Source organism: Lipotes vexillifer, unplaced genomic scaffold (assembly GCF_000442215.2).
Source record: "Lipotes vexillifer unplaced genomic scaffold, Lipotes_vexillifer_v1.1 scaffold170, whole genome shotgun sequence".
NCBI classification, from domain to species: Eukaryota; Metazoa; Chordata; class Mammalia; order Artiodactyla; family Lipotidae; genus Lipotes; species Lipotes vexillifer.
Genome location: NW_006772326.1, coordinates 1285703 through 1312958, shown reverse-complemented (window position 1 = coordinate 1312958; position 27256 = coordinate 1285703).

Below are 27256 nucleotides of genomic sequence, written 5' to 3'. Positions count from 1 at the left end.
TTCAGCAGGGTGGGTGTTTGTGAAAGCCTTTGTCTCCACCCTGGGACCATTTTCAATGATTCTGAAAGTTTGGGCCCAGGGTGAGGGCCAGAAGCTCAGAGGAAAAAGAAATCAGACACCCTACAGGAATTAGGAGTCGCCCATAACAAGAGAATTATGTCTGTGGTGGTTCTTCCCTCCATACCATTCATGAGTGCTCAGGTGTCACCATGGCCCATCAGCTCATTATCACACACAGGGGTCACTCTCCTCTGACAATGACGCAATATGTTTGTGGATGGGGTGGGGGAAGGTGGAGGGTATGGGCTCTGCGTGCCCCATCCTAAGTCCCCACCAGTATTCCTTCTTTCTTTCCTGGCTGGCATTACTCTCAAACTCTTCTGCCATTTAAGCCTTCTTGGCTTTATATGCTTTGCCTTATTTGTTCTACATCAATCAACTGAGAAATCTTAACATCTTTGGATGCACAGTGTCCTTTCTCCATCGAAGCTGCCTAGCTCTATGACCTTGGAAATGTCCTTAACTTCTCTCCACATTTGTAAATGGTGTTAATTTACACCATGAGGATGCTAATAACCCTTGCTGGGTTATTGAGAGTTAAACTGAGGGTGTTAAATGAAATAATGTATACAAAACACAAGTAAATACAAACTTAACACAAGTAAACACTCAACACATGTTAGCTACTAGAACTAATATTAATTCATACACTACTATGGCCTTTTTGTTTATTTCCTCTGAAAATAACACATTTGTGGGAAGATGCTGGGATTATGATTGTTCTAAAAAGACACCATCCTTTTCCTTAAAAGTTATTGAGCAGATCTGCCTTTACTTCTGTCAGGCACTTCCTCCAACTGTCCTTTACATTTCTAACTGACTAATGACATTCACCTTGCACAAAGTGTAACAAAGAAACAGAGCAGGCAGAGGGGAGCATATTTGAGAAAGTTCTCCACCAAACGTTAGGAAGAAAAAGAGGTGGAAATAATAGAAGAAAAGCAGCAGAAAATTGCAGACGAGGCTTAGAATATGTGTGGAGCCAAAGGGACCTTGAGTGTAGAGCATGTTTAGGGGTTGGGGATCTTGAAAACTATCCACACAACTATTCTGTAGGATTGACCCTAAAGGTCCCTGTCCAAGGCGTGCTCCTTGCCCAGGAATGGAGAGACCTGTGGAAGGACTCTGTCTGGTGCAAAGCCAAGTTCAGTGACCTCTGGAGCACATGATAAGCTTTTGGCTTTAACTCGACCTGCATTTCATCAAGCAGAGGAATACTTAATACAAAGTGAAGGGACAAAGCTATTTAGTGTCACACTTTTGCCAGATCTTTCCATTCTGAAGCATGGGTTTGAGCCAGGGCCAGAAAGAAAGAATAGTTGTTGGGCAGGGATCATGCGATGAGGGAGTAGGAGCTGGGGCTGCAATTCTTAGTTCTACCACCAACTCTTTGTGGGATAGTGAACCTCTCAGAGTCTCTATTTCTGGTAGCAAAGCTAAAGAGAAAACATTTTAGTGCCCATTAAAAGCCTGACCATTCCAAATGTTTTATGATGATTTTTCTGGGAAAATAATGTACAATCGAAATAATAGGAGAGAACCAATGGGAAAATGCATAAGTACACAAGACTCTTCACATCCCCAACACTGTATAATGTCACATCACATCACATCACATCACAGAGGAGAAAATAGAAAGAAAAATATGTCTCTAGAGAGTTTAACCACATCTCAAGCCTTTTTGTCCCATGAATACAAATGTTTATATTGTATAGCTGAAGTGCCATATTAGGAAATTGCTTTTCTGCAAGGTTTTCTCAACTGGGTAATTGGCAGATGGGTCCAAAATGACAAGAAAAAAATTATTTTCATGGTTCTTTAAAGTTTCCTTATGTCTCTGGGTTCCCATCTCCTCAATGTTCAGGCAGAATAGAGTGTCTGAATAATGCTTGTCCTTTATGGGAAAACAGAGGCAGGAATAGCCATGGGACTCTAGCAACATCTGGGGCAGGTCTGGGCATCACAGCTTCCAACCCTCTGATGGAATGATCAAGCCACTCAACTGGGGAACACACAGGGAAAAGAGGCCTCTTGACACTGGCTTAAACAAGTCATCCAGCATTGAATTGGCGAATGCCCTGGGTCCCACTCAGGGAAGGCTCTATCTACACAGCATGCAGACTTTCCCACTGAACATCTCAGTGACCAGAAATTAAAGAGATGGTTCAGAGTCAATTAAGGGAAACCCTCTGCTGGGTTTGAACTTTCTCCACCATACATCAGCTGCATTATCTCTGGCAAGTTACTAGGCCTTGGTTTCCCTGTATGTAAAATGGAGATAATGGTACCTACCTCATCAAGTCACTGTAAAGATTAAGTGAGTTAATAAATATAAAGCACTGATAACAGTGACTAGCACTTGTAATAGTGACTTGCCCATAATAAGCACTCCATAAATGGTAAGTATTGTTACTATTATTATTTTTATTATTAAGATTAGTATTATTCTTACAGGAGTATACTGGCTTGTCTTCTAAAATGTCTAAAAGTATATGTTTAAGAACCTTGGATTGGGTGGAGTCCAGTGCAAAACTGTGAAATAGGTGAAGGGGTCCCTGGGTCCCCTTCCTTGGGGCCAAGTTCTATTAACCATCAGAGACCCTTGACCAGACTCTCAAATATCTTTAACCCTCTAAGAGCCCAGAGTTCTCCCACACAAACTGCACACACCACCACCAACTACTACCACACAAACACACACACACTTATTGATAAAGCCCCTGAGGCATTGGGTTTCTGCCCACCTGACCTGATCAACTTTGAGACACAATGAATTAGGGAACTGGTCTTTATGGGACAGCCTTCATCACTGTAACTGAAGGCTTCTGCATGTACAAACATCTCCCACCTTTCTGACCTCAAGGAGACAGAGGGGATGGACCAGCCTGCAGTCTATCTCATGGCTCAGTCTACAGCTGCTTTCCCTGGGACATGCCACGTTCTCCTCTGCTAACAGAGAATGCAACTGGAGGAGGGTCAGGGCCACACTCCTCAACATCACAAGATCCCTACTTAATCTTTCCAGTTCATGCCCCAGAAGTCCTCCCACTGACACGTCTTGCTCCTTCATACTCATGAGGCTTTGTACATGATACTTCTTATACTCAGAATTGCTCTTCCCAAACTCCTCTTTCTGGTAAACTCTACTCAAAAGCCACACTGATTGATGCACTTCCTTAGACTTCCTTGGGTAGAATTAGACATCTGCTTTGCTCCCATAGCACTTATTATTCATCTGTGTGTCTGTTTTCCCAACCAGACCACTTCTCGATGCTGTTTTCAAAACCCCATATACCTACCAAGAATATAGTAGATATTTGCCAGGGGTTAAACCCTTTTTTGTTTTGTTTTGTTTTAAAACAGTTGTTGGGAATTCAGAAGTCAGATCCTCATTTATTGGCAGGATTATGATGTGTTCTAACCAATCTCCCAGCTTCCAGTCCATTCTTGCCACCCAGTTGTGTTACCTCCGTGTATAAAAACCAGCAATGGCTCCACATTGTCTACAGATTAAAGTCTGAACTCCGTAATTTAATGTTCAGAGCTTCACTCTATCTTTCTATCCTCCCTCCCACCATTTCCCATGGGGCATCCTAAGCTCATGGCATCTGAAATACTCAGCAGTTCTTTCCCCTCTGTGGATGGGTTTGTTCCTACTGACTATAATTCCCTTGTCTCTTTTCTCTAGGCCAGCTCCTATTCAGCCTTCAAAGCCCAGTGAAATGTCATCTTCTATAAGAAACCTTCTCTGATTCTCCCTCAGCAGCATCAGCTGCTTCATTCTCTGGGTTTTTATGACACTTTCTACACACCTCAATTATATGTGGTTGTGTCAGTTATTTATGTGCCCCAGCTTCTTCAGGCTGGAGACCTTGGAGCCCCATTTGATTAGTTTTCAATTAATCCCTTTTAATTAGTTTTTCAATTCTTGAGAAGCTCCTGGTCTCTACAGATGGTGTGCACTGGAGCTGTGTGGTGCCCGGCCTGTGTGATCATTTGCAGAAGCTCCTGGTGGTGGGGGACCCAAACACATCATGCAGGAGGCATCTCTGCTTTCTGTAAGAGAGATCTTCTCTGCAGACAACATGCAACCTGCACATAATGTCATTCTGACATTCTGACTCTCACATTCAAGCGACATTACATTTTAGTGACTATAGGCTGGAAATTAACTCAACCAGATTAAATTTCTTCTCTTCCCTGTTAAATATTTCATTTAAAAATTCTTCTACTAGGGACTTCCCTGGTGGTCCAGTGGTTAAGACTTTGCCTTCCAATGCAGGGGGTGCAGGTTCAATCCCTGGTGGGGGAGCTAAGATCCCACATGCCTCGGGGCCAAAAAACCAAAACATAAAACAGAAGCAATACTGTAACAAACTCAATAAAGACTTTTAAAAATGGTCCATATAAAAAAATCTTAAAAAAATAAAATAAGGACTTCCCTGGTGGCACAGTGGTTAAGAATCTGACTGCCAATGAAGGGGACACAGGTTCAAGCCCTGGTCCGGGAAGATCCCACATGCCGCGGAACAACTAAGCCCGTACGCCACAACTACTGAGCCTGCGCTCTAGAGCCCATGTGCTGCAACTACTGAAGCCTGTGTGCCTAGGGCCCGTGCTCCACAGCAAGAGAAGCCACCACAATGAGAAGCCGGCACACCTCAACAAAGAGTAGCCCCCGCTCACCGCAAATAGAGAAAGCCCAAGCAGCAACGAAGACCCAATACAGCCCCCCAAAATTAAACAAAACAAAACAAAAACTCTCTGAAGGGCAGGGAAACAGAGTGAAGAAGTTCAGGGGGAAAAAAATGTTTTTTAATAAAATAAAATTAAAGTTTTAAATAAATAAATAATAAAAAGTCTACTACTCACTCACTGTCTTACCCCTAACTCCAAATGACTTTGTTTCCTTCCATCCCACACTTCTTGGGCAGAGAGGATTTTTCCTTTATAAAAGGGTATGTGCATTGATGACTCATTCACAGGCCAGTGAGTCCAGTCAGATCAGGTGAATCTACTGCTACTTTGAGTTCATTCATTCATTCGGAAAACCCAAATCCATCTAGGCAGACACTGTGCTGGGGGCTGTGGCCAGAGATGCAGACATCTTCTCCCTGCCTTGAAGATGCTCACTGCTTGTGGCTTTCTTTCTGGCTGCCGTAAGTCCTCCCATTCCTTCAGGGCAGCTGGCTTACTGGTTCCTAGATCTGGGAGGGAAGCCCTTTCAGCATGAGCAAAAGGAGACACCTCATCAGAAGGAACCCTGAGGAGCATGGCATTTTTACCCTAGACTGAGCTGATTCCCTATTTGCAGAAGCAGCATGGAGCTGGGCTCCAAAGCATACTATTTTCTGTTGGAAAAGAAAAAGAAAACATATGAGTCAAAGGACCAGAGATGTTGGGGCAGTCATGACTTCTGGTCTCAGGGAGTCAACCCAGAAGTTGCCAGCACTGTGCTGAGCAAGAGGCCTCTCAGCAGAAACGCAGATGGAGCTCCCCCACATGAGGTGCTCCACTAGCATCCTAGCCACTGTTGCTCAACAAATCACCTCGAAACTTAGTAGTTTAGAAATTGTTTTGTTATTATCTCCCAAGGTTCTGGACTCAGCCAGATGGTTCTCATGCAGCCTCTCTAGTGTGGTTGCAGTTCAGTGGCTGCCAGGGCTGGCGTTGTCTTTTCAAAGTCTTTCTCACTCAAGTCTGTGATTCATCCTGGCTGTGGGCTGAGGGCATCAGCTGAGCACTTACGCATGGCCTCTCCATGTGGCTTGGGCTTGTGCACAGCATGGTGGCTGGGTTCCAAGAGGGGGCATCCCATGAGAACCAGGTGGAAGTTGTATCACCTTTTAATATCTAGCCTCGGAAGTCACATAGAGTCACTTCACATAGAGTCACTTCTATCACACACCACGGTCAACCAGACTCAAGAGGAGGGCATATAAACCTCCTTGATGGGAACAGTCAAAGAATTTTGCAGACATTTTTTTTTGAATTTTATTCTATTTTTTTATACAGCAGGTTCTTATTAGTTATCCATTTTATACATATTAGCGTATATATGTCAATACCAATCTCCCAATTCATCACACCACCACCACCCCCGGCACTTTCCCCCCTTGGTGTCCATACGTTTGTTCTCTACATCTGTGTCTCAATTTCTGCCCTTGCAGACATTTTAAAACCACCACAGCTCAGCAGAGGAAATCGTCAAGCCATCATGGGATGACTATGACCAAATGAGGAATTGTTGTGTAATTGGTAAAACAAAACCAAAACACATGCCTGAAACAGGGGTTGCAGACTTTAATGGGTTGTATCTGTTGCCATAAATTCTAGCAGGTTGGGACCATTAGACACACACTAGACTGGGAATCAGAATGTTTTCCTTTCAACTCCATTATTTACACTGACTATTAGTTGAACCTGGGCAAGTTAATTAACAGTTACAAACCTCAATTTCTTCATCTTTATGAAAAAGATAATGATACTACCTACCTTTCATGGTTCATGAATATTTACAAGAAAGCAATAAGAAAAAGAATGCAAAAGGCCCTTGAAAACTATAATCACTGATTAATATAAAGTACTGTAAATAGTGTAGAAATTTTATTTTTACCCTTCCTAGGCTTTGGTTTTCTTACCTGTAATAGAGAGGTGGTAGAATAGATTAGTTTCTCAAACTTGGTGACCTAAGGACAAATTTTAAAGAAAAAAAAATTCTCACAGATTCCTGAAAATATATCTGTGGGCCCTCAAGTCTCCATGGATCCGAGTTTGACAAACACTGATTCGAGGAACTAAAGTTTTACTCCATGAAATTTTCTTCAATTATAAATCACTGTGAACCCAAAAGGACTTTTTCACTAGTAAAATACGTTTTAGATTATAATCAAAATGAAAACCACAAAATTAAAAAACAAATATATAGAGCTCTCTGACCCTGGAGAATACATCTGTGAACCTGGACCAGATGATCTTTAAGATGCTGTCCATTTCTCTGCATGAGTCTGTGGTTTTGTGGAGTGATTCACAGAGCCAGCTCCTCTACTGAGTTGTAAACTCCTGGAGAGAAGGGATGTGTCTCAGACCTCTTTGAAGCTGTCAAGGCATTTTGCATATAGGATTTACTCAGTAATTTTTGATTGAATGGAAGTATAAATGGACAGTGACGGAGAAAACAATACACAGGATAATAAATTCACATTTGAATTTCATCTTTTTGCCAAGCTATTGCTTTAATATTGACCGTCCCACTCAACTCTTACAGTGGAGGATGCCAGCAGCCTTGGCAGTGACAGGCTGACTCCTAATTGGCTATTTCAGGATCTAATTAGCTGAATGCCTGAGAGGTCCTTACTTCCAATCAAGCTGACAGTGGTAGAAAGTGGTTTAAACAAAACTGATTGGAGGGTGAATTCAAAACACAAAATCCTGCTCTTGGCCTTCAGGTCCTGCATGACGTGGGCTGTCCCTGTCTCTCAAGCCCCGTCTGAGCCACTTTCCCTCATCCTTGCCGTTCCCTCTGTCTGGAACGCTGTTCCCCCAGCTCTCTGCCTAGACATCTCCCCTCTATCCTCCAAGTCTCTGTTTCAGTGTCTCTTCATTGGCACTTACTTGAGCCCTTCATTCTAAGTCAAGCCCCCTGTTATGTCCCCTCTTAGTACCTGTATCTTTCATATACAGCACTTATTCATATTACTTTTTGAGTTTGTTCAATTTCTGTCTTTCCCACTAGACTATAATCTTCATGAGGGCAAGAACCACATTGATTTTGTACAAGATTATCTCTCTAACATCTAGTACAATACCTGGAATAAAACAGGCCTCTAAATGAATATTTGGTGAACACATAAATGAAACAAGCAAACAGGGATGATTATTATTTTTTAAAGCATTTCATGTGTGTCCAGCATTGTGTTAGCCACAAGCGATTGGTAAATTTCTCAGGCCATTGAAGGAAAAAAAAAATCTTCCTCTGAAACTAGAATTTCTCTTTTAAAACCAGCAGCCAAGCCCCTGCTGCCTGTCAAACATGGCTGCATAAGCCAGATTGACTAAAACCAGATGTACTCCAGGGCCCTGTTTCACACCGTTTCCAATAGGATATGAATCAGACAAGATACCATCAACCGAGCATTCAGTCAGGAAACAGGACGCTGGTAAACCTTTCAGGGTGACCCACATTACTCTGCCAGGATCCAGCCCTACTGACAGCATCTATTATAATACTGAGGAATGGAACTCACTAAACCCCACAAAATGTGCTTTGGAGCCAGGCGGCGGGCAGCCACGGGAAGTGTGCTAAGTGTGGAAATTCCCTTCAAGCTTTTCAAGCAGCTCGAAACCATGAGCTAAGGAGGGACTTCAAAATGCCAAAGAGAAATTCCACTTTCCTTTTCCTTGGCCCCGGGTCTTTCCATTCCAAACACAGTCCCGCTGGTTTGAGCCACTTCATGAATGTGGGATTGTTAGGATCGGTCCAGAGCCTTGCCACTATTTTTCTTAGGTTAAAACACACACACACATACACACACACACACACACACACACACACACACACACACACACACGCACACGCACACAATCTGGCATACATATTCTCTTTCATTTGCCCTGAAGAAGTCAATATACTGGTCTGGGGTTACCAGCTGTGGTTCACATACACCCTTAGGCATAGCTGCTTTATGTTATAGCTACCCACATTCTTCTCTGGAGCCCCAAACCTCTCTCGTCCAAGCTCGAGGATGGGCTTATTATGTCTGATGCTTTGATGAGGTCCTTCCTTATCTGCAGTTACAAGGACTTATCATAGGAACCAAGGTTCCACCTCCACTCTCTTTTTCCTGTGTGTCTTGAAGCAATTTCTAAGTAGGTAGAATGCTGTTTGTTTTATAAATTCAAGGAAATAGAATTTTTATTTGTTACTGGCTCCATGACTAGTTATGGGCTCAAGGGGAAGTTACTTCCCCTCAAAGCCTCAATTTCTTTAACTGTGAAATGGAAACAATAACTGTATGTACTTCATAGGACTGTCATAGGATTAAAAAGAAGCTACAAATAAGGCACTAACACATTGCCTACCTATAGTATGATAGATTAAAGATGGTCACAATTATTTTTGCTATTCCTTCCATTGAGAGGTGGAGTGTAATTCCTCTCTTTCTGGATATGGGCTGGTTTTAGGAACTTGCCTGATGAACAGAATGTGGTGGAATTGATTTTCTAAGACTTCCAAGGTTGCGTCATAAGAAACCTTCCAGCTTCTGTCTAGCCTCTTGGAAAACTCATTCTGGGGGAAACCATGTAAGAGATCCAACTACCCTAAGACCACCATGCTGTAAGGAAGCCCAAGCTAGCCTCATGAAGAGGCTATGGAGAGAGAAAGAGAAAGATGCCTGGCTTCCTCCCAGCTCTTCCAGCTAGTCCAGGCCAAGCACCTGTCTTGTAACTGAAAAACATTTCAGGCCCAGAAGATATAACTTGGAGAAGAACCAAGGAACCCAGGCAACTTCCAGAACAAATTTCCAGACACATGGCCCTAAGCAAGCCAACCATTCTCTAGCCATTCAAGCCACCCAGCTGAGGCCCCAGTCTACATGGAGTAGAAACAAAAGCTGTGCAGCTGCCCCCACAGAGCTCTGCCCAAATTCTTAACTTGCAAAATTGTGGTGTTTCACACCACTAAGTTTTGGGGTGATTTATTATGCAGCAGTAGAAAATCAAGAAGAATGTCCCCAAATTGCTCCATAAAATTCTGAATTTTGCAGGACACATGCTTCTTGAGGGCATACGGCACTAGAAGGATTACAAAGCAACAGAAGAGAGGATGCACCCCAGAGAGACAGAGACAGCCCCAAGTGCCCTGCAAGTACTTGGCATTTCAAAGGTGCTCAATCAATATCTCCTTCATGAATGAATGACAGACATCATACATCTTTTTAGAACATCTACTTCCCCCCAAGATTTTTTTTCTAACAGATTTTGTTATGGAACAGAATACAAAAGTCTATCAAAATTTTAAGATAACACATGAGACTTTCCCCCCAAATTAAACCTTAGGTTGGCGATTCAAGTACTGAAGCCATTCCTGTGGTTATGAATTCCCTCTCCTCTTCCATTGGGGGTAACTAATTAAGTCATTCATTTAACTACTACATGAGTGCTTACTTTGTGCCAGACACAGTTGTAGATGCTGGAAATACCTAGTGAGCAAAAAAAATTACCTGTCTCTTGGAGATAACATTGTATCTTTTTTTAATTTTTATTTTTATTGGAGTATAGCTGTTTTACAATGTTGTGTTGGTTTAGACTGTAAAGTCAATCAGCTATACGTATACATATATCCCCTCTTTTTTGGATTTCCTTCCCATTTAGGTCACCACAGGACACTGAGTAGAGTTCCCTGTGCTATACAGTAGGTTCTCATTAGTTATCTATTTTATACGTAGCAGTGTATATATGTCAATCCCAATCTGTATGTGGGGGAAAGGGGGTTTGAGGTGAATTGGGAGCTAACATTCTAGTTGGGGGAGACAGTGAACAAAACAGTCATGTGGGGTGTCCCTGGTGGCGCAGGGGTTGAGAATCTGCCTGCCAGTGCAGGCGACACGGGTTCGAGCCCTGGTCTGGGAGGATCCCACATGCCGCGGAGCAACTAGGCCCGTGAGCCACAACTACTGAGCCTGCGCGTCTGGAGCCTGTGCTCCACAACAAGAGAGGCTGCAACAGTGAGAGGCCCGCACGCCGCGATGAAGAGTGGCCCCCCGCTCGCCGCAACTAGAGAAAGTCCATGCACAGAAATGAAGACCCAACACAGCCAAAAATAAATGAATAAATAAATAAATAATTTTAAAAAAAAAGTCATGTGTGTGCTTCTGAGTGCCAGGGAGAAAAATGGGGCAAGGTGAGGAGGATAAGAAGTGCTAAGAAGAGCTAAGAGCTGCTCTTGTTAAAAGAATGGAGATTGAAAACCTCACACACATAAGGTGACATTTCAGCAGAGACTAAAGGCAGTGAGGGAGTGAGTCATGTGGCTACTTGAGGGGAGAGGGTACCAGGCAGAGGGAAGAGCACGTGTAAAGGCTTGTTTAAGAAATGGTCAGGTGAGCAATGTGCCCAAAGTGCTGAGCATCTCAGGGAGAGGGCTAGCGGACGAGGTCAGAGAGGTGACTGGGAATTGCGGCCGACCCTAAAGCACTTTATGGACCATTACAAAGACTTGGGCTTTTATTCTGAGACATGGGGAACCACTAGAAGGTTCTGGGCAGAGAAACTTTAATATTTGAGTTTTCATTTTAAGGGAATCCCAGTGGCTGCTGGGTGGAGAACAAGCTAGTGGGAGGTGGGCAAGAACAGAAGCAAGACGACCAGCTGGGAAACTACTGCTATGATCTAGGTGAGAGCTGATGCTGACGTGGCGGTGGGAGAGTTGAGGGGCAGAGCTCTGGACAGTAAGCACCCCGACTCTGACTCAGTTGAGCTGAAACCAAGGGGAGAATCTCTGTCTCTGAAACATCCGCCTCCTTAGAGTCTTAAAGATGGAGAAGAAACAACACTGTAGACACCTCTGCTTCCTTTGCTGAACTGGACAAAACTACATAACACACTCATACATCTCCCATCTTTGAAGCAGTGACTGATGTGATTGATTTTTTTCTTTAACATCTCCACAAGCACTGCTCACATGCCAGTGAGGACAGTCCCATTCAAAGTCACCCTAGGAGGCTACACTATTTCCAGTTATGTCACTGTTGCTCAAAACATGTTGGACATGCATACTATTTTGAAATCGCCTTCAGGATTGATATATGAGCCTCAAAAGAAGTCAGTCTCATTACTGTATAAATAACAACTTCATTTTAACTGAAAACAGAATTCCATACTTTCATCACTCATCTCCCTTTGGAGTCTTAGCTCTTTTTTCTTTTTCTTGTTTCCATATCTTGCAAAGCTTTCTTCCTCTCCTCTTTTCCCCACTCCAGCATATACCCATATTATTTTTTTAAGTTTTGAAAAGTTTTGAAAAATTGAGCTTATTTTCTCCCTAATACCTAGTATAGTACCTGGCATGAAATAAGCATCTAAGTGAATACTTGGTGAATGAATAAATGAAACAGCAAATGGATTTTTTTTTTTTTTTTTTTTTTAGCATTTCATGAATGTGCAGCACTGTGCTAGTTTTTAAAAATTAAGTTGAGGAGCTTCCCTGGTGGCGCAGTGGTTGAGAATCCACCTGCCAATGCAGGGGACATGGGTTCGATCCCTGGTCCAGGAAGATCCCACATGCCATGGAGCAACTAAGCCCGTGTGCCACAACTACTGAGCCCGCGTGCAGCAAATACGGAAGCCCATGCGCCTAGAGCCTATGCTCCGCAACGGGAGAAGCCACCACAATGAGAAGCCCGCACACTGCAGTGAAGAGTAGCCCCCACTCGCTGCAACTAGAGAAAGCCCGCGTGCAGCAACAAAGACCCAACACAGCCAAAAATAAATAAATAAAATAAATAAATTTATTTTAAAAAAAGAAATTAAGTTGAATCATCTGGACAAATTCTAGGGTAAGTGGCTAGCTAGAAGGTGAGGAGAGAAAATAGTGGGAAGTGGGGTATACATGGGTGAAAAAGTTGAGGACTTGAATTTTCTGTCCTCTTAGGCCCAGGGTCTGAAGCAAGGGAATTACCACCTAGATGGCCAAGGTTCTGGCAAAATATAGCCCCACCTCATACCAAAAACAAATTCTTTTACTTCCTCCCACTGGTTAGGTTTTAGCTATAGAATAAGGAAAGAATAGGAAAATGGCCATTTCTGGCTGGTAGTTGAGATGGACACGCTATTCCAGGGACTCAGCTTCACATGCTCAGCTTCAATGCCTAATAAGGGTTACTTACCAAAGGTACTAATTGTGGGTGGGCTGCTTGGAGGAATGTCACGGACAGCAGTGCCAGTGAGTCAGCCATGTTGGCACAGGGCTGGTATAATAGGGTATGGGACATTCTGCTTCTCTATTGCTTCATAACAAACTATCTCAAAATTCAACTTGCTTAAAACAACAATAGATTATTTCTCATGGTTTTGTGAGGCTGCTAGCCTCATTTGGGCGGTTCTCACTTGGAGTATCTCATGCTGGAGCTATTTGAAGGCTCAGTGGACTGGATGTCCAAGAAGGTGCACTCACACCGCTGCAGTCGATGCAGGCTATTTGCTGGATGCTCAGCTGGGGACTGTCAACTAGAGTGCCTACATTTGATCCACATGGCTGGATGGGAAGGCAGGAGATCTGTGCATGTCTGTTTGCTGGGGGCACAGAGTAGAGATTTAAACCTCAATTCCCACGTTAAAAAGTGAATAGGAAATTCCTAAACATTAAAGGTTAGAAGCAGTACTGAAGCATATTATTATTATTATTATTATTATTTTTTTTGCTGTACGTGGGCCTCTCACTGTTGGGGCCTCTCACTGTTGTGGCCTCTCCCGTTGCTCCGGACGCGCAGGCTCAGCGGCCATGGCTCACGTGCCCAGCCACTCCACGGCATGTGGGATCTTCCCGGACCGGGGCACGAACCCGTGTCCCCTGCATCGGCAGGCGGACTCTCAACCACTGTGCCACCAGGGAGGCCCCTGGCTTACACTTTTCATAGCGTGGTGGCGGGGTTCCTAGGAGAAACATCCCAAGAGCAAGTAATGCAAGATGCAGAAAGTAGAAGCTGCCAATCCTCTCAAAGTCTAGGCACAGAATTAGTACAATGTCACCTTTGCTATATTCCATTGGCCAAAGCAACCACAAGTCAGCCCAGATTTTAGCAGATGGAGGACAGACTTCATTTCTTAACGGTGGGTTGAAAGAGCATATGAGGAGAGAAGGAATTGACAGTATCGATCTTTGAACAAGCTACCACATGGAGTATCTCCAGAAAGTATCTTCTAGATTCAGTGGGACCCACTGGGCTCCCACTGAGTGGACTGGAATTGGTTGCCAGACAATTGAAGAGTTATGGAGAAAAAGACAGATGAATAAATTAAAATAAGCCTATTTGTAAAAACTCATCCCCACTATCCCCCTCTCCACCGCGGCGTTGCTCTTCACTTGCCACATGTACACCTAGAGGCAGAGTGCGGTGGTTCAGAATTCTAGCAAACCAGCTGGTGGGGCTAGGCTATGGAGTAATGGGCTTATGTCACTGACTTATCATTAAGCTATTCCCCCAGGCTGGTATGGTCTGGAAAACTACCTGTTACACACAAGTAAAAATTTAGACTCAAAGGACTAGGGTTTACCCGTCATCAGGGCAATTCAAAAGAATATGTTGTAGATTTGAAGACAATTTCCAGAGAGACATGCATTCTCAGAATGTTTTCAGTAATGGCAAAATCACTGGAATAAGCAGTTGACCTCCTCCCTGGGGGACCATGCTCATTAAGTTGTATGCGTCCAGGACTGTTAAAATTCCAACTCATTACCTAATAGTTGCACCTTATGCACTTGGATACCTCTGAAAATGCTTCCAGCCCTTCCACTTCAGTCATAATAACCAACTGACAGTCTCATACTTTTGAGAGGCTTTAAGAGAATGTTGCTGTAGCAAAGTTTAAAATGAAAGGAGAAAACTCAACAAGGAAGAACTATTGATAATCCTCTCTATTCATTTTCTTTGAATTAATCTAAGATGCATGAGGAATGAATTCTCCCCAGCTTTGAGGTCAGTGTTCAAGTCTTCATTCATTCTTTTCTCTCATTGATTTCTATATCCGCCAGGGTAAACAACAATCCAACCTCAAGAACAATTCCAGAGCCCAAGCCAACAGTGCCTTGGAGGCAATGTCGACCAACATTCCTTGATTGCTAACACTTGTCCTTCAGGATCATATTCTAGCGTCCTTTCCATTGAAACCTTCCTCTAACCCTTCTTTCCCTGTGGTAGAGTCAAATCATTCCCACCATCAACGTCTCTTTACTCTTCCATTAGAGGCTTTGCCTCTTTCTTTCCCCTATATTTAACTCTTTGATTTTCCTTTTTGTCTTACTGAATTTTGAGCATCTTGATGTCAGGGAGCATCTTGATATTGCATTCATCTTTGATCTTTGGATACCCGGTACCTAGTGCAGTGCCTGACCTATTCAGCAAAGTCGGTCAATGTTTGCTGAATAAATAAATGTGGTGGGTGGTTCTACAATCAATTTGCCAAGGCTGTGCACTGAGAAGCACCTTAAACGGAAAGGTCAGTTTAATTATAACCAGAATAAAAGAGGCCTGACTTTAAGGAGTCAAGAATGAAAAGATAAGATTTGTATGCAAATAATTATCATCCTAGGCAGGATGGAATATGGTATAGAGAAAGCATACTGGCTTATGAGATTTGGGTTCCAGGGCCAGCTCAGGTTCTGAGGAACAGTAGGATCTTTTGTTTGTCTATTCAGCTCTTCATTGATTGCCTTCTGTAAACCATGTATACCCATCCCTTCCCTCACTTAAGAACTTTAATTTGTTCCTGAAAACCCTTCCTTCCACTAAATGAAAAACTGTTAAATACCAAAATAGTTCCATTAATATTAAAGGGAAAAATTATGTCTTCCACTTCTATCTAAGATACCAAATAATTTTCACAGATATAAAAACATGCATTTGAACAATGAAAAGAAGTATTTGTAAGTAATAAAGGAAAGAAATAGAGGACCTGTGAATTTGAGGTGCCTATAAGTTATCCAAGTGGAGAAGTCAAGTAAAATGTTGAGTAGGCTCATATGGGGCACAGAGGGAATCACACAGAACCTGTTATGAAGAAAAGAAGCCTGGGAGGCATCTTCATGTACGCAAGCAAAGATAAATTTGGCTGTGTGATTTTGCAAGAGGAAGAGCCCATAGCTCACTGAGCATATTATGGAGAATTCATGGAGGAAATGGTGGCATTTGGGCTGCCGATTCAAAGGGACTTCCATCAGTGAGGATAATGGAGGAAGGACAGAGGTAGATTTTGAAAGGAAGACAAAAAGATACCTTAGGAGAATGCTGCAGTGATGCATGTGAAGGATGATGATGATGGAAAGGACAGTGGTGCTGAAAGCTGGGTTGGGAAGGAAAGTGCATCTTCCATAGGCTTTGTATAGGTAGTCGAAAATAACATGGTAGTTGACTGGACTGGGAGGAAGAGGAAGGAGTCAAAGGAAATTGAAGCTTTGATCCCACAAATGAAGAAGTGTGTTAAGAGCTGCTTTGGGCTTTTGTCTGTTCGTGGAGGGGAGGGCAGAAGAGCTGGGGAAGTTGATGAGTACAAAATGCCAACAAGATACCCAAATAGAAATGCCCATTTCTGCCACTCTAGAAAGAGGACTGGAAATACAGAATAGGGCTTCTGCTGCCTAAGCATATTCCTAATGGTGACAGGAAAAGACATGGTTAGGAGAAGGGAGAGAAGAAAAAGAATAGGGCTTCCCCAGGCTAGTGCCGGTGCAGGGGGGCCTGGGCAGGCACTCAGATCCATGGACCACAATGCGCATCTCAAGGTGGACCCCTGTGGCTCTCCATTCCCTGGACCTCATTCTCCTAGTGCCTATTAGGGGCTCAGTAAATGAATGAATTCCCCTGAAAGGCGACTCTCTCTTATGCAGCTGCTGCTGTCACCCAGAGTCCTCTGTCCTCAGCTGTGGTTTCTGCTGTTGTCCACCCTGTAGATCCCAGGGTTGCCCTCTGCCCTTCTAACATCGCTGCCCCTCACAGTGGCTGTGGATTCTCTCTGAGCTGCTTCCCTCAGCATGGGCGGGGGTGAGGACACGTATAATTTAGACCCTAATTCTCTCTGTCTTTCATTGTTGGCTATTTGTTCTACTCCTGTAGGCACTGGGCATACGGGTGTCAGGTGGAGGGGACTCCATAACTTATGTTGGAAGAGAGACAGGCCTAAAGTCATGTTAGGTGCACTGGGCACCTTGGTCTCACCTCAGGGACACTAAAAAGAGGCACATACGTTAAGTGTGTATGTTTGGGTGGGGAGACTTATGCTTAGTAACCCCACACATTTCTGTTGTTTACATAAAGATGAAAAAGAAAATGCTTTAGCAGGAAACTTCCCCCCAGTATGTCAAAAAACGCCAGGGTGAATAAAGCAATTCCAAGAAATGTTTTACTTCAGGGAGATGGTTTGGGCAGTAAGATATCGCAGGCCCTGCCTTGGCCATTGGTTAGCTCCCAGCAGACACGGTTTGGTATAATGTAGTATCTGTCACAGTCCGACTTGATCTGTCCCCAGGAAAGTGACTGGATTGTCACATCACACCCTGCAAGTTAAAATTACTCATATTTCTTGGTTCTGACTCAGGGCCAATGAAGCCTTCCTTTCCAGCAATGTCAAGATGTGAGTTTGAGGTATCACTCAGCCTTCTCACAAATTCCCATTTCAGGCTTCTCAGGGGGCAAAAGGAAGGCTTCATGCGAGTTGCTGTTTAGGTTGCAGTCCCTAAGCATGTCACTCTTTTCACCTCATTTTTCTTCCTTTTTGGACTGCAGTGCAACTGATCTACCCTGATCCTTATCAGGCAGCCTATCTCCAATTTTAGTCCTGCAAAATAACTTGCCTCACTCTCCAATAGCATCTGTGCATTAAAATCAAAGGTGCAAAAGTGTATCTTCCCCAATTTTTGCCTTTGAGGCTCTGGGACCTGTGTTCTTTGGACAATTCTTCCTCATCTTACATGACCATGTTGCATTGTGGTAAGTCCAGCTTTCTGTTTTTCTTCAGGCTACACCTCCCCTGCTCTCTCTCCCGTGGTTAGAGATTAATTCCCAGTTCTGTGGGAAAGAAAAACACCATCTTTCCTGGCTCACCACTCTGTGCTAAGGTTGGGAGCAGAATGGGGCTGCATCCTCTCCCCAAGTAAGGAGAAAAGGAGGAGCCATATTATTCTGCTCAGGCTGCCATACGAAGTACCACAGGTTGGGGGCCTTAAACAAGAGAAAGTTATTGTCTCACAGTTCTGAAGGCTAGATGTCCAAGATCAAGGTCAGGGGTGTTTCCTTCTGAGGGTCCTGAAGGAAGGATCTGTTCCAGGCCTCTCTCCTTAGTGTATAGACGGTCATCTTCTCCCCGGGACTCTTCACGCTGTCTTTTCTCTCCCTGTGTCTTTACACCCAATTTCCTCTTCTTATAAGGACGCCAGTCAAATTGGATTAGGGCCCACCCAGATGACCTCCCTTTAACTTCATTACTCCTATAAACACCCTCACTCCAAATATTGTCACATGCCGAGGTACTAGGGTTTAGGGCTTCAACGTATGAAATTGGGCTGTTGGGGAACACCATTCAGCTCATCACAGATCCCCGTTTGACCATGGAGGCTGAATCTGGGGTCAGGCTGAGCTCTGGGTGTGCAACTGAAGTGTGGGCTGCTGGTCCCCGGTGGTCTCTCAGACTGGCTCACCTGTCTGACAGTTGCCTTCCAATGTGGACAAGCTCAGGACATTTGTGCCTCTTTCAACTTGACAAGGTGGAATATGTCTCAAATCTATGGATAATTACTGCTACTTTACAGCCACTGTAAGAGGCATTGAAAGAGGAGGGAGAAAGCCCATCGAAGGATATTCTGTTACACCTCTTATGGGCTCCTCTTCCTTCTTGTTTGCTCCTTGGGTCACACTGCAGATGGGGTGACAGTGTGGAGTGTGCGTCTTTCACCTGAGTTCAAATATCCTTTAACGAAGCCTTCCTTGTTGATCCCTACCTACTCCCACAGTCCTGGCAAAATAAGGACTTCCTCCTGTGGATTCTTGCCTTTTTTTACTTGAATATTAACCATATTACTATGATTATTTGTGGATGTGCGCACTCCAGCTTGTCAGCCCATAGATGAGAGTCTCTTAGTCCATTCATGATTCTGTAACAAAAATTCCATAGACTGGATTGGATGACTACAGAGATTTATCTCTCACAGTTCTGTTCTGGAAATTGGCAAATTCAAGATCAAGGTGCCAGCAGATTCAGTGTCTCGTGAGGACCTGCTTCTTGGTTCGTAGATGGCCTTCTTGTTACTGTGTCCTCACATGCAAAAGAGGCAAGGGAGCTCTCTGGGGTCTCTTTTATAAGGGCATTAATTCTAGTCATGAGGGCTCCACCTTCACGACCTAATCACCTTCCAAAGGCCCCACCTCCAAATACCATCACACTGGAGATTAAGTTTCAACATAGGAATTAGGGGAGATAGAAACATTTGGTCTACAGCACTCTTTGCATATTTATTCAATGCTTTTAAGGTTAAGTGACTAAGTAAAAGAGTGAACAAATGTCCATATATCAGAGAAGTTGATTTACTAGCAATTTCTGTACTAGTACTGTGCTGTACTAGTAATGATAGTACTGAAATGATAGAGAGGCTGATTAGTATGTGTCAGTTCAGTCCCCCAAGAAGCAGACACCAAGACAGAGATTTAGATACATAACAGATTACTCTTGTTATTGTAGAAACTGTCTGTGGGAGAAAACAGGTTCGAGGGTGAGCAGAAAATGCAGGGAGAGCCTTCAAACCTAACGTTGGTCTGACCCCTGTGAGGGAGATGGGGTGGGAGCGTCTCAGGGAACAGCCCAATTCCCACATTGAGCCAGGCTCAACTTCTGGGGAGTCCTTGAGCTAAAGTTGCTGCCAGAGGAGTCCCAGGTCTCTCAAGAATGAGCCTGTACCGGTATCCCTGCCACGCTCCATCAATGGCTTGGAGCACCTGTGAGAAGTGTGGCCTTGGGGCAATCATGGTGCCAACATGATTTAGAGCTCACCAGCTAGGACCATCTATTGTATATACTTTTTATCTTCTATATATATTGTTTTGACATCTTGAAAAACCTTTTCTGGCTGGAGTCTGCTCCTCCAGGGGCTAGCCAATTCTAAGAGATAGTAAAGAACTAGGTGTTCCCCTCCATCTTGTCTTTGGCCACTTGACTGGAAGCTAGCTCTTCCCCTGGGACCCTTCGTGGCATGCAGTGACTCCCTTTCTAGGACCTGTGAATATAATGAACTTTGTTTTCTTGTGCCTCTTCTGTGTCCTGTCTGGGAGCCACACCTGACTGCCCATCACATGAGAGAACACAGGACAGTCCATTAGTCAATCACTGTCGCTGCTGCAGGAGGTCTGAGAGGCACCATTTCATGGCAGCCACAATACAGAATAATAATAATAAGTAGCATATATATCGGCATTGTGTTCTGCCTTCTGTGCTCGATCCCATTGCTGCTCACAACAACACTATGAGGTAACCTCAGTTCAAAGAGGAGAAGGTAGAGGAATTAGAGTTGACATCTTCCCTCCAGCGCTTTCTCCACAGAGCTGGCCAGAACCCAACGGGTATCCATGAGTCACTCAACTCGATGCCAGGAACAAATGGGGGACCCTAAATACCCTGCAGTCAGTTTCAGGGTCCCCCACAGCTGCAGCTCCGCGGTCCTGGTGGGCTCTCAACCTTAAGCGCGGCTCGGCCTAGGCCTGAGGGTGAGCGCATATACCCTTCTGTGTCTGGTGCCATTTGCGCTTTCCTGGGGAATGTGCCTTCTGAGGTCCACCGATAGAGTGTGTGCCGCTGCCTGGGCTAACAGGATTTAGCTTTATGTGACAGGAAGACTAATAACGGCCCTGAGCCTTGTGCTGCTGGCGACAGAGTGTGGATGCTCTTTGTTAAGCTCCTGGGTTCTGGAAGGAAGCAGCTATGCTCTTGTTTAATTCCATATGAGCAGCTTTTTTATTTTTACAAATAGTTCTCTTGCTGTTAGGGAGTGAGTGAGCGACATAAATCATCATCATATCTTTGGCAGCCAGGATTTCTTGGGCATGGTCCTCATTAAAGTCTTTAGTTGCAGGGTTCCTGGAGACCTTCCTTTGATACCTAAAAACATCAAACTGAAAAAGCCACGGTGAGGCGGAGGAGGAAACGGGGGTGAGGGGAGGATGGAGTGAAGCTCATGAGGACCCCAGAATTACTGGTGGGAAATGGCAAAGCCAAACTAGAATGATTATTATTCACAGCTACAAAAAAAAAAAAAAAAAAAAAAAAAGACAAAAAACAGAAAGTGTAAGCACTGCATTGGGTATCACTAATTTAAACTTAAGTGTTTAAAGAAATTGGCAAAATGTGTATCAGGATAAATAATTAATGCAAAGGTAAAAATATGCTAGTCATGGCTGAACAGGACCCAATATGCCCGTACAAAGAAGAGAGACAGCTACACAGGCAGGGAGGGTGGCTTCTCCGAGGTGATTCATGAAAAAAGGAAAGTCCTCTGAGCCTTTTCCTCCCCAGACCTCAGCCCAGCAGGCTGTGGCAATCAATGAACTAACCTTTTCCTAAGGCCTTGTCTCCCTGCTGGGCGAGAATCCAATCCCTGGGCAAAGGTCACTGGGAATACCATCCTGCTGTTGGCAGTGGCTGTTCATTCACAAAATGAGCTCCTTTGTGGTAAAAGGAGGGAGAGCAGACCCGGGGTTTGTGTGCATTTAGAGCTGGTGGAGGGGAGCTGCCAACATGCCAGGTCAGTGGGAACCCGGCAGCACAAGCATCTCAGTTTACACGACTGATGTGGCCCTGCAGAACCACGTACGTGGAATTCCTATAAATCAAGTCGCATTTTAAATGTGCTAGGGGAGCTGGCCGTTAAAAGGAAACCTGCAGTGAGTCTTTGGGAAAGGTGAAAAATCACTGCTGAATGGATCGATTTTGCCATGAAGTAACAAATATTTATTGAGTGCTTATCACGTGCCAGGCCTAATGCTAGGTGCTATAAGCATTTCTCAAAATGGGGGTGGGGGCATCCCCTGAGTCTGAGAAAAACCTCTGGGAGGGTGGTTATTGGTTTTGGTTAAACCAGGGTGAGTATAGAAGAAGGGAGACCAGAGATTGCAGCTGGAGCCATATCCTGTCACTGCCAAAGGACATCCACCAGGCAGTCTCCCTCTGAGTGACCAGGCAGTATTTCTCATTCATGAAGACAAGCAATGCTCAGTGTCTTCTTAAAGCCTGAAACAGGAGGCTGTGGCCAGGGGCTCAAGGAAAAGACCAGGGTCTCCTATCAGAAAATATAACCAGAGTCAAGGTTCCCAACCAATATCTACCCGTAGTAGAGGCAATAATCATCTCTTTCCAGGAAACTTAATGTCAAGCTTATTCATCCTAGGATTTTGTATATAGTTTGGTGTTATACAGGTTTACATACAACTTGAGTCAAATCATGTCTCCAAGACATACATGTAAGTTCTAGACTCTAACATTTGGGCAATTTACTGCACTTGCAAACAGAACCTAAAATAATTGAGGGCTGTGGAGAAAAAACAAAAAACAAAAAACAAAACCACATTTGCACAAATGCAGATTTAACCTGGAGGTTAAAAGAGCACAAACTCAGGTGTTAGATAGCTTGCACTGGAATCCTAGTTTTACCATGCTGTTATATGATCTTGGGAAAGTAATTTATCAGCTCTATGTTTTGGTTTGCTTCTCTGTAAAATGGGGATAAATAATAGAATCTACCTCATAGGGACTTCCCCGGTGGCGCAGTGGCTAAGAATCCGCCTACCAATGCAAGGGACACAGGTTCGAGCCCCGGTCCAGGAAGATCCCAGATGCCGCGGAGCGGCTGGGCCCGTGAGCCATGGCCGCTGAGCCTGCGCTGTCAGGAGCCATGGCCGCTGAGCCTGCGCATCAGCAGCCTGCGCGTCCAGAGCCTGTGCAACTAAGCCCGTGAGCCACCAACTACTGAGCCCACATGCCACAACTACTGAAGCCCGTGCGCCTAGAGCCCGTGCTTCTTAACGAGAAGCCACCGCAATGAAAAGCCTACCTGCCGCAATGAAAAAAATGAAAAGTCCACCTGCCGCAATGAAAAGCCCACCTGCCGCAATGAAAAGCCCGCCTGCCGCAACCAAGAGTAGCCCCCGCTCGCTGCAACTAGAGAAAGCCCACGCGCAGCAATGAAGACCCAACGCAGCCAAAAATAATTAAATAAAATAAATAAATTTATAAAAAAAGAAAAGAATCTACCTCATAGGATATCAAAAGTGACTTTACATGTAAAGGCTTGGAAGAATACCCTATACATGCTCAATAAAGTTAGTTATTATGATGTTGGAGTTCATTTAAAAAAGAAAACCCTAGACATACACTGCATGGTTTAAGAGGTTCAACTGCCTGGTAGTAGCTGGTTATCAATTGGATGGGGCATCATAAAGAAAGGACAGTACATGCTCTAAAGTCTTACCGCTATTAGAAGCACATTGCGTGCCTCCAAAGGGAAAGGGAAAGGAACTCTGAGCAAGCCAGGTATGACCTTTGCAGACATTATTCTGAGAAGCACCCTTGGCATTTAGAATGGAAAGGGGATCTTGTAAAGGGGGTCATCGGGTCTAATCTCTCAATTTCTAATGAGGAAACGTAAAAAACTCAGATGAAGCAAGAGGATATATACATCTTGTTGTTTTTTAAAAAATAAAGGACAGGACTTCCCTGGTGGCGCAGTGGTTGAGAGTCCGCCTGCCGATGCAGGGGACACGGGTTCGTGCCCCGGTCCGGGAAGATCCCACATGCCGCGGACCGGCTGGGCCCGTGAGCCATGGCTGCTGAGCCTGCACTGCCAGGAGCCATGGCCGCTGAGCCGGCGCGTCAGCAGCCTGTGCGTCCGGAGCCTGTGCTCCGCAACGGGAGAGGCCACAACACTGAGAGGCCCGCGTACCGCAAAAATAAAATAAAGGACAAAAATTTGAGTCTCTGACCTTCCAATCTAGGATGCATACTTCCCGGTGTCAGTTTGAAACCTCTTAGAGAGCTTCCCAGGTATAATCTACCAGCTCCTAGACTCACAGAGGTCAGGTAGAAACCAAAGAAAGAGGCAGACCACTCCAGATTGGTATGTGGCAGGTTTAATAAGAAAAGGAACTTCCTTATGAGGCTTGTCTCATGTGGCTGCAAAATGAGTAGATTTCTGCATCTGCCCACCATAATCTTAAAAGTTTATATAGAGGCCTTAACTGGGTTCAGTCACGTATACCATCCAGATGGTCTCAACACCACATTTCTATATCAAGGCTGTATCCTTGGGGCAGCTTCTGCGAACAGGGAAGGTAAAAAGTACATATATTCCAAGGGCAGATGAGGGGGTGGGGAGCCTCCAGTTGCTCACGTCCAGCTCGTGGGTCAATCAATGGTCATGTCTTCTCAATATCCTCCACCAATACCCAGTAAGAAAGGAATATTCTCCACAGCTAGAATGAGATACAATGTGCTTCATTAAACAAAGAAGATGGTTATCCCCTTTCTTGTGGTAAGCAGCATGGGGGAGGTGGGAAGAGAATCATAATATACCTTATCCAAGTAGAAAAAAAGGTAGATAGTCAACAAAGAGGTTTAGTGATAGAGTTCTTGTTTTTAGGGGGTAAAAGGTTGTTTCAAAGTTCTAAGGAGACGATTGGCAGTTACCATGTCCTCATCTGACAAAAGCTGTAAAGAGTACAGTGAGAAGTGTAGGTGCTGCTGACACGGTGTTGGAATCTCTCAGGTCTGGAGGAAACCTGTCACTGGACAAATCTAGGTAACACTCGTGGCACTGCCACACGGGGATGGCAATCAGCATGGATAAGAAATCCTCTGTGGGACATGCCTGCTACAACACACCAGTTCTGCCCGTGTGAACCATTACAGAAGTGGGATTGTTACAACTCAGCTTGAGCCTCTTACCATGAGCAGGGAAGATTTAGTGGCAATAAATCCACATTGGCCAAGCAGTTGTGGATTTACCACAAGCAAAAAGAATTCTTTTTACCTATAGTAGCTCTGTAGGCTACACATGCTCCCCAAATGCCATCTCCTTAAATGTTTTTTATTAAAACGGAATGTACTGAGATAATGTCTCTTGGAAACCTCTCAGGCAGAGCACAGATCCCAGGGAATTCCCGGAGACCTCCCCTTCCATCTGGGTAGAATCCACGCTGCCTTGAGGAATCTCCCTTCCTCTCAGGTCTTCTAAAACATGTCTTCCTCAGCTCTGAAGCAGGAACTTGAACTCATTCATAACCAATGACAAGGTCATCTCTGTCCCGGGGCTCCCCCAGCATTTCTTCCGGAGCATGCCCTCCCTTAATGTCTTCCCCAACCAATGGCCTGGGAGAACCACTGGCAAAGGACCCCAGCTACATTTAGCCATGTTTGAAAGTGAAAGCCACAGCATTCAAGGTACACACTTACTTGAACAATAAGCAAAAGGCTGTCTCAAATCAAAACAGAAAAAAATAAGGCTTGGGCAACCTGGTTAAAGAGTAAGTTGAAATCAGAGACCAGATGACAACATCAAGAACTGGACAGACGAAAGGACAGCGCAATTCAAAACTATAAGGGAGGGCTTCCCTGCTGGCGCAGTGGTTGAGAGTCCGCCTGCTGATGCAGGGTACATGGGTTCGTGTCCCGGTCCGGGAAGATCTCACATGCGGCGGAGCGGCTGGGCCCCCGTGAGCCATGGCCGCTGAACCTGCGCGTCCGGAGCCTGTGCTCCGCAACGGGAGAAGCCACAGCAGTGAGAGTCCCGCGTAACACACACACACACACACAAAACTATAAGGGATAAAACTTCAAAGCAGCTAAAAATGTCACAGAAGGCAAGCAAGAAAGCAGTGAGCCTCCCCTCGGGGGACCGCTAGGAGATGGATAGCCATAACAGTCGAGACAGAGAGATGGCAAACCATGTCGATTTCCCTCTCTCTGCAGAATGATCCATGTAGGGAAGCTTAAAAGGTGGAGAAGTACAGCTACATATCAGAAAGATGCACCGTGTCAGGGAAGGAGTTTGGCAGTGAAAGGTGGCTTTGAAATTCTTTGGGTTGATAGTCAAAGGATGAAAGTCAAAGGCCAAGCCGCAGGGGGATGTCAGTCCTGACCTCGGTGTTGGCCGGATACAGGAGGGCAAAACTTGCCAAAAGTGCCCAGAGGGACCCTAACCTTCTGCAGAAGCATGGACATCCATGGATTGAATTCAAGGCTCTAAATTCCCAGAAAACCAGACCGAGTCCTGCACTGGAAGGTACACGGCCGTTCTCTGGATTCTTACCTTTCTCTTCACTCTGCCTTTAGAAAAGGCAATGAGCCCACTGGCCAGGTGACCAGGGACTCAGTGCCGGCTTGGAGAAGAAATAATAAGAAGGGGTTAGGGTGTCAAATGGGGTGGGCTCAATGCAAGGAAGAAATACAAGTGAGGTCTGGAAATATCACTGGACTGCAAACTTTTGAAAAATAAGGGTGATGTCATTCTCATTTTTTATGCCCCTGCTGTGCTGGGCTTACAGTCCATACTCTGTGGGGAGCTACTGAATTGAATGCAGTAGTAGGAAACATTGTGCATGGGTCTTAGAGATAGTCCCTCTAAGGCTGGAATTTCTCTTGCATTTACTAGCTCCTGGCTTAGGCAAGCTTGTTTGTATCTCTGAGCCTCAACTTTCTCATCTTCAAAGTAGTAATAATGCCCACTGCACAGAGCTGCGATGAGGATGATACAGAAAAACTTTTCTTTTTAGGGCTGCTACGTTGCCTGGCACACAGAAAGCTCAGCAAAAGGTAGCCTTCATCATCTTTATCTTCATCACTGTCATCCCCTCCTAGATCCCACTCAAGTCTGTCATGGATACGTCTGTAGGCAGTGCCAGGTATTTTTCTCCACCTATCCCTTATGTAATAACAGCAATCATCATCAAGCCCCCACCCCATCACCCCTGCTGAGTTCTAGAAAGGATTTCCTCCTCTCCCAGGCTGCTGATGTCTGAAATTTCCAAGCCTTGTCCCTGCTCTTGCCTCACCTTCTCTCTCCACTGTGGACTGTGCAGCTGCCTGGGATTCCTGCCCCTTCAGCCCACACCCACTAGGGGGCAGGACAGGCCGCAAAGGGGAAGGGAGAGAGGAAAAGTGCCGGGAAGGGTAACCCCTAACAGCAGTCCAAGTCCCTCTTCCAGAGTCTCCCAAGCCTCTGTGCTGGCTTCTCTCCCCTTTGCTCCCACATGCCCATCCACTCCATTGAGGAAAGGCCCAGAAGACAAGCAGGTCTGGGTTTTCTCTTCCCCAGCCCTGCATGCCGCTGCAAGACTTCACATCTCCAGAACCCACTATTATTCCCCAGATAGTTTTTCTCCTTCTGGAGGGAATCTAAGTGAAAAAAAAAAAAGTGAATGGGGTTGAGGAGGAAGGCTTCTTAAGCCTT